This window comes from Danio rerio, chromosome 9 (genome assembly GCF_049306965.1).
Source record: "Danio rerio strain Tuebingen ecotype United States chromosome 9, GRCz12tu, whole genome shotgun sequence".
Taxonomy (NCBI): domain Eukaryota; kingdom Metazoa; phylum Chordata; class Actinopteri; order Cypriniformes; family Danionidae; genus Danio; species Danio rerio.
This window is the reverse complement of record NC_133184.1, coordinates 8,282,590-8,291,069: the sequence shown is the minus strand read 5'-3', so window position 1 is coordinate 8,291,069 and position 8,480 is coordinate 8,282,590.

Genomic DNA, 8,480 nt, shown 5'->3' with positions numbered 1-8,480 from the left:
AAAGTGGAGTGGAATGCTGCCGGACACTAAAGTGGATCGTTCACATGTACGCTCATAGAGTGATCAGCTGATTAAATACTGAACACAATCAGCCAATCGGTGTTGTTTAAAGGGCCATGAAACCCCCCATTTTCAGTTAAAGTCTACTTCAGAATTTTTGAGATGCAGGATTAATGGGCGTGGAGCTCCGCAAGCATAGGGCAGGAGTGGGCGTGGCCAGCAGGTGAGAAGGGGAGCGAACGACTGTTGTTGACAGTTAGCTCACAAAATGAGACACAGACCGTGAGGAGACGCATGAGTTTATAGTTCACAAGGTTAAAATGCAACGAAATAAACAGTTATTTAATGCCCTGCTACATTTGTTATTCGTAATTTCATATACACATAACCACAATTTATATCATTATAAAGATAAGTGTGTTCATGTAAACCCTATAAATGAGGATTCTCCCTCGATCCCCGGGTCTAAATTATAGATCTGAATGCAGACTCAGTGCAGCAGGACTCCTGACCTGCCTATTTTAACCATTAGCCCTGTTGGTAATCTGGAGGATTTAGGCAAACACAGCAGCACGGCGATGTGTCTAAATGTGAACTAACTCCTAATAAAAGTCAACGTCCGCCATTCTTCAATTCTTGTACTGCTCTCCCGACAAAAATGCTTGCAGCACACACACAGCTTTGCTTTATGATCGGCCCTGACAAGATCGCGGGGAAAAAACATGCAACAAATGCCCTGGATCATGGAAACAAACACATACGAGCCTTCATGAACGGCTACTGTGTGCCGTGGGTCCGTGTCTCACAGCTTGGTTGAAACTGGCAGGTCTACCTTGCCTTCGGAAAGCACGTGCTCTCATGAGTGGTTTAGCAGCCGGCTCTTCTCATAGGATAAGAAAACTCCGCTATGAATAATAATGAGAAACCGACGCGTCATCATTGCACTTGCAGTACTGCGCTACGTCGCCGATTTTGATCCGCCCCAAAAATCTTTTTAAACCCGGAAGCTGAAATTAGCTGACAAAAGCTCAAAATTACCCAGTTTTACCCACAATTGAAGCTGACAGGCGCTAACATCGTTTTAACTGATGCTCAACACACACATATCTGTTAATATAAAAAAAAAAGTTTTCCAGGGTGTCCTGAACCTTTAAGAGTCTCATGTTAACGCAGCATATATTTTGCTTCTATAATATTCTTCAATGTCCGTTTAAGTTTTTAATAAATGAATACATTTAAATCTAATATAAATGCATTTGTTAGGATTTGATGCCATTTCTGCTTTTGAGGTTAGTTTTTAATAACTTTATATGGCAGTAAATTAAGTTTCTACCTTGATACAGTTGAACTTGTATGTTGAATGGCGATCAAAATCTTCACACTGATATCAAATTGAGCAGAACGGTTACAGCTACAATATGTTAATAACATGTAAAGAGAGGCAATTACTTTTCATAGTGCCGCACTGGCAAGATTAACAGTGCACTACTAATAACATGCCGAACATTGTAAACCTTTTTAAATCACACCAAAGCCAAAATCCTTAGTCTTCGGGGATAATCCTCCAATATGTGGTCATATGTTTACATATCCACATATCAGTACATTGAGGCACAAATGCCTTCAGACATGCAGTGTGATTGTGTAAGGCTTGGTTTGCTGTAATGTCTATGCCATTTAAAGAAAGGCTGTATGGACGGTCCAGCAGTCTCCCTGAGGACATTAAGACGTACTCGTAAATATGAGGTCGCAAGCAGCTGGCAACCTTAATTGCTGGTGACTCTCGGGAGAATTTCTCCCAGCAGGATGGTGTTTAGATGAGAAATGAAAGTGATCAGAGAACAGGTGAGTGAAGCACATGCTTGGGCCTCGTTCTATCTTTTTTTTTAATCTGCATTCAGTCTGGATCACATGTATGAAACACATACACCGGGGAAAACAAGTATTGAACACGTCATGTTTTTTGGTTGTAATAATATTTCTAAAGGAGCTGTTAACATGGAATTGAAGCAGATCTTGGTGAAAACCTAAACAATACAAAAAAAAAAAAAAAAAAAAAAAAAAAAAATTTGAAAACTTAATTATGTTTGACTGAACTACTGAAACGTATTTAATAGGGATGTAACGGTATCAGAATTTCACGGTACGGTAATACCTCGGTATGAATGTCACGGTACGGTATTTATTGAATCATTTACAGGAAAAAACAAAACTTATGAAAATACTCCAAAAAAGTGCCAAAAGTGTCAATGACATACAAATTAGTCATCTATCTGTTAGCTTTGAAACAGGAACTTCAATTTTAATAACAAAAAAATATTAAACCATGTAAAAAAATTAAGTTTCAATTTAGTATTGTTGAAAACTCATCACATTCAACATTTAATCACTCACTCACTTAGATAGAGATGGGTTTAAAGGAAAATTATCATATAAATATAATCTGGTAAAAGCTGGTATCTCTGGGCATTTACAATGTCCCCTGCAACAGAAAAAAACCCTCTCATTTGGGACTGAGGTTTCTGGGACAAGAGAGATATGACTTGGCCCAGGTTGACAGCAGTGGGTAACGTTGTGCATTGTCTTTCCCCCACTTGAGAGGACAAGCCATGAGTGAGATAGTGGTCTCATGTCTGCATCAATCTGAACAGTGTGCTGACAACACCGCTATTCAGTACGCGCGCGACAACACAGCTGATAAGAACTCGCGCGACAACACCGCTATTCAGTACGCGCGCGACAACACAGCTGATAAGAACTCGCGCGACAACACCGCTATTCGGTACGCGCGCGGCGACAACACCCGCTTTAGAGTTTTCCAGCTCTTTTTCATCCCCGCTTCTAGCAGCACACTCTATTTCCGCATTACTGGATCTGTAGTGACAACAGACTGCAAGGGATGATGGTCAAGCATGGGCTGATGGGAATTGTAGTTTTCGCTACCTCCCGTTCGCTTCATTCGCCTGAGCAAATTTTCTCAGAAGACCTATAGTTTTACCGAGTCATGCGACTACGGTAATATCGAAAAAAATTAATATTGCGGTATGACGGTATTTACAATACTGTTACATCCCTAGTATTTAATGCTTTATATAAAAGGCTTTTTTGGTGATGGCAGCTCAAACACGCCTCTCAAATGGACAATGAAGTCACATGAATTGCTCAGTTGTGATTTATTATTATTATTATTTTCTTCTCACAGACTCAACGGAGTGTAAATATTTGAATGGTTCTGTCACTGTCGTTCTCATCTATCAAATCTGAGCTTTAATTTGTGTTCTCTATTAGATTCAGGTCAGGTGATTGGCCGGGCCATTCTACAGCTTGATTTTCTTTCTCTGAAAGCATTTGAGCGTTTCCTTGGCTGCGTTTTGGATCACTGTCTTGCTGAAATGTCCACAATGCTTTCATCTGCATGCTTCTGCTAATGTAGATTTTGTACTGAAGCAGCTAATATTAATTTACTATGACAAAGGGCAGAGGGTTGCTAAATAACTACTGAGAGATTGCAGTTGCTGTCCGGGCTTTCACTGTGTTTCTACGCATCCCTTCTTCATGTGTTCAATACTTTTTTTCCCTGTGTCATTTCATTTTATTACACATAATTTAATTTGTAAACTAATTAAATTAGTTTTCGGTGCATATATGGGTTTCTTTGATTGTAACCAACATTCTGGGAATATTTCAAGTAAACTACATCTTTAGAAATATGTTTTCTAAGTAAAATGGTGACGTGTTCCATACTTTTCCCCGCTGTATTGTCAGTCAGCGAGATGATGATGATGATGATGTTGATAATAATCATAATTATAAAAAAAAGAAGTATAATTAATTATAACGAAAATCGGGCGAGGGAGTGGCGCAGTAGGTAGTGCTGCCACCTCACAGCAAGAAGGTCGCTGGTTCAAACCTCAGCTCATTTGGCGTTTCTGTGTGGAGTTTGCATGTTCTCCCTGCCTTCGCGTGGGTTTCCTCCGGGTGCTCCGGTTTCCCCCACAGTCCAAAGACATGCAGCACAGGTGAATTGGGTAGGCTAAATTGTCCGTAGTGTGTGAATGTGTGTGTGGATGTTTCCCAGAGATGGGTTGTGGCTGGAAGGGCATTTGCTGCATAAAAACTTGCTAGATAAGTTGGCGGTTATACCGCTGTGGCGATCCTGGATTAATAAAGAGACTAAGCCGACAAGAAAATGAATAAATGAATAATGAAAATCTAATGTAGAATAATAACGAATGAATAATGAAATAAATAGTATCAATAATTAATAAATATGTTATAAGTAATACATTAAGAAGTAATACAAATAAATGAATCTGTACAGCTAGCTGGATAGAACTTAAGGACTGTTTGGTTCAGTCATTGGATGCAGCTTTTCGGATCAATGTTAAGAAGCAGCATACGTGTTTGTCTCAGCGGAAGCACTAAATGCAGTCCATTTAAATTGAAACATTTTATTGCACAGCAATTTCAGATAAAGTCTTTGTTATAAAGCTTGCAGCATTGGAATCGGTACTCTATATTGTGCGAACACCATAAGAAATAGGTATTCTGTATCACCTAAAAATATTCTGTTAAGAATATCCCTAACAGGATTATAAATAGTTTTTGTCTGTCAATTAAGTTTTGTTGGACATGCAGTACACTATTCTGCACTTCTGAATGACTGTGGTAAATGTTTCTGTCGTGTCATGACTGCCATGGACAGCCAAATGGCTTGTCAGAATCTTGTTGGGCAAAGTGTTGCAGTCATTTCAGTAATATGTGCAGGAGTGGTTGCTTTTTTATTTTTTCCCATGACATCAGTCTTTTCCCAAGAGGCAAACCTAATCTTCTCATCATAGAAACCCTGTGGTAAACATTGTTCATGAGGTTTACATTTAGCCACTTAAATGCAAATCATCCCACTGCTTTGTTCCTGTGAACTGAGTGGTAACTTGAGAAAATCTCTTTGAGCTTCAGAAGAAAACAAGGAAATACCTGAGCGGCCAGATCAAATATGTGAACATGTCAAATGTTATTGAGATTAATAAACACAGTGTTTTATAGATGAGGTATTTATATAGAGGATTACGTCCATTTTTTTATATCTTAAGTTGACAGTTTGTATGAGTTTGATGTGAATAGTTTGCTTTAGTTAGGGTGATGTTTTGTATATTGACAAATTTCAGACATTTTACTTTCACCAAAAATATTGGTTACCATTTTTCTTGTTGTAATTGTAAACAAAGGGACTTTTATTGACATTTGTAGTGAGTCTGAAATTGTTAATTGTCAGTATTGGTTATATCCATTGCTGTAAAAACAGTTTAATGACCTGTTTTAACTTTCCCTCTTTTTATATATTTCTATATTTCTAATGAAATGTTGTTCAAAATGATAAAAATGTCAATAAAATTAACTTTCTTTTTTTAACAACAAATGATAACAGCTAAAAGCCACATTGAATGATGCAATTTAAAACATAAAAAATTGAAAAGATTCTGTACATAAACAATTTCTATAGAAGATTCCATGTTGTGGAGTGGAGTGTAACCTTTCAGTTCATTGTTTATCAGGCTTTATTAGCCTTTTGTTTGTTTGGACAATCTCCAGTTTTCCTCATTGAACTCAAGTAAAGTGCATTGGGGTGGAATAAACACAAGACATAATCCCTGATGCTTGAATTGTTTGAATAAAAACAAACATCCATGATATTAAAGCACGTAGACTTTGTTAAACACAGTCATAATTCCCTGTTAAGGACACTTAATCCATCTTCAACATTAAACAACGGATGGTTCTTCAGGCATTGTCCACCTCGTGTTTTGCTTCCACTTCACTGTCAGGCCTCAAATGTCGCTTAGGCCACTGCTGGGGCCTCACAGTTACTCCCACACCTGTTGCCCTTTTCGATGCATTCAAAGGTCACAGCACCATCCTGGGAGATGTACTGTACACGTGTGTGTGTGTGTGTGTGTATGTACACTTGTCTACCTATCTAAGAGGGGAACTTGGTGCTGTGTAACAACACTAAGGTCCCTCCTTAGATATGTAGACAAATGGTGAAGTTTTTAAAATTTTGACCAAGATGGCGTGCGTGCGTGCGTGCGTGCGTGTGTGTGTGTGTGTGTGTATAAACTTGTCTAACCATCAAAGAGGGAACCGTTACACACAAACAGGGGACCTGAACATTAACCTTAATGCGTGCGTGCTTGTTTGTTTGTTTGTTTAAGGGTACCGTAAATGAGAACTGCTCTAGTAAAACATTTACTAAATATCATTTTTTAAGCTTAATGATTGAAATTTCATTTAAAATTTTGGTTTACAATGTAAGCTTACAGAAATTGCATATTACATGAAATGTAAGCTTACAGACATGGAATGGGGGAAAACAGTTAAAGTTTTAAACTGTGTTATTTACATTATATCTGTATCTTATCTGTATTTTTTTACTGATATGTGAAATGTTTATATAGTTTACAGTTGTATAGTTTAAAAAGGTTTCAAATCTCCCCAAAAATGATTTACAGTGCATATATATATATATATATATATATATATATATATATATATATATATATATATATATATATATATATATATATATGTATATGTGTATATATATATATATATATATATATATATATATATATATATATATATATATATATATATATATATATATATATATATWTATATATATATATATATATWTATATATATATATATATATATATATATATATATATATATATATATATGTATATATATATATATGTATATATATATATATATATATATATATATATATATGTATATATATATATATATGTATATATATATATATATGTATATATATATATATATATATATATATATATATATATATATATATATGTATATATATATATATATATATATATATATATATATATATATATATATATATGTATATATATATATATGTATATATATATATATATATATATGTATATATATATATATATATATATGTATATATATATATATATATATATATGTATATATATATATATATATATATGTATATATATATATATATATACGTCATTTTAAACGGTTCTGATTTAACATTGCGTTTACGTGCTCAACAGAAATGACTGTGATTGGCCGTGAAGGTCATCAGTTCACCCAACTCTCTGCTGTTAACTGAGTGTTACTACAGAGACACTGAAACATTTCAAAGCCGCAAAGATTAGCTGGTCTGTTTAGACGTAACAAATGTGTGAAAAATCTTTAAGCTTCCAAAGTACAAATATGAGAAACAAAGTTACTCTTCGATGAAACATGTGATGGCAAAGAGGTGAAACATTTTTTTTAACCATTAGTTGCCACATTTGAAGATTTGCCTGCAATAAGTCAGCATCATTTCTATAATGCTTTATAAAATACAGATCATTTGGCTCAAAATATCAAATGTGCTTCAATTCATCCAAGTGAATAGAATCCTACAAAATCACCACAAAACAACTTCATCATGCATTATGCAATGTTCTGCCAAATCTGTCATTATCAGCTGCTCTAAATCTGCAGACCGGCTCTGACTTTTGGCAACTAGTCTTGACTTGTCTAGACTACAGTACGACTCCATGGGGAAAATCTGGGCAAAAGTCATGCAGTGTGTTTCCAGCTTTAATCGATAAACATGTTGCTATATGAGGATTAACGTCATTGAGGTTGCAGTTCTCTTCTGTATTTGGCGGTCATCTCAGCCAGGCTTATCTCAAACAGACATGCAACTATTCACATCATGCAGACAGCTTTCAAATCAGCCTGAATGAAAGAAACATGCAATCCGTGTCATAACTTGTGTCCATTAGTTAGATTCATCTTTCTTTTATTTCTCAACTTTTACAGACGTCTTTCATAAATTCGCCGTTATCTTATCACAATCAGCAATTCTTGGATGTGTTTTAAGTGCTAGCACAGTGTTCAATAACTTATGTCATCATAATTTTAGGGTCTTCTAACAAGAAATGAGGATTGATTAGGGCTGTGCAATATAACTACATCAAATGGACAAAATAAAAAGTCTTGGGATTTATGTTATGCTCCATCGTTTATTTCTCAGTGTCTCAAATTGTTTAAGTTAATAATTTTTATAAGCACAATGAGCACAATATTACACACCATTTCTGGCATGCAGGCATAATTAGGAATTACAGCATTGTGGAAAAATTGTAATCTTAAAAGTACAGATTTGACATTTTTCTATTTATTTACAGTAGTGATATTTTATTTTGGACCTGTACTCATAAGTTTTTGAAAAGTGTTTTGCATTTTATTTATATTTATTTTATATTTTTACATTTTTATTCCAAACATTTGTTTTGAAGTTTGATAAATAAAGTAAATAAAATGAGAAATATGATATACTTATGGTTTATGTATGAGTATTTAATTTAAATTGTCAAAAATAATATGATCTATATGCCAATATAAGTGTTTAATTAATTTTATAT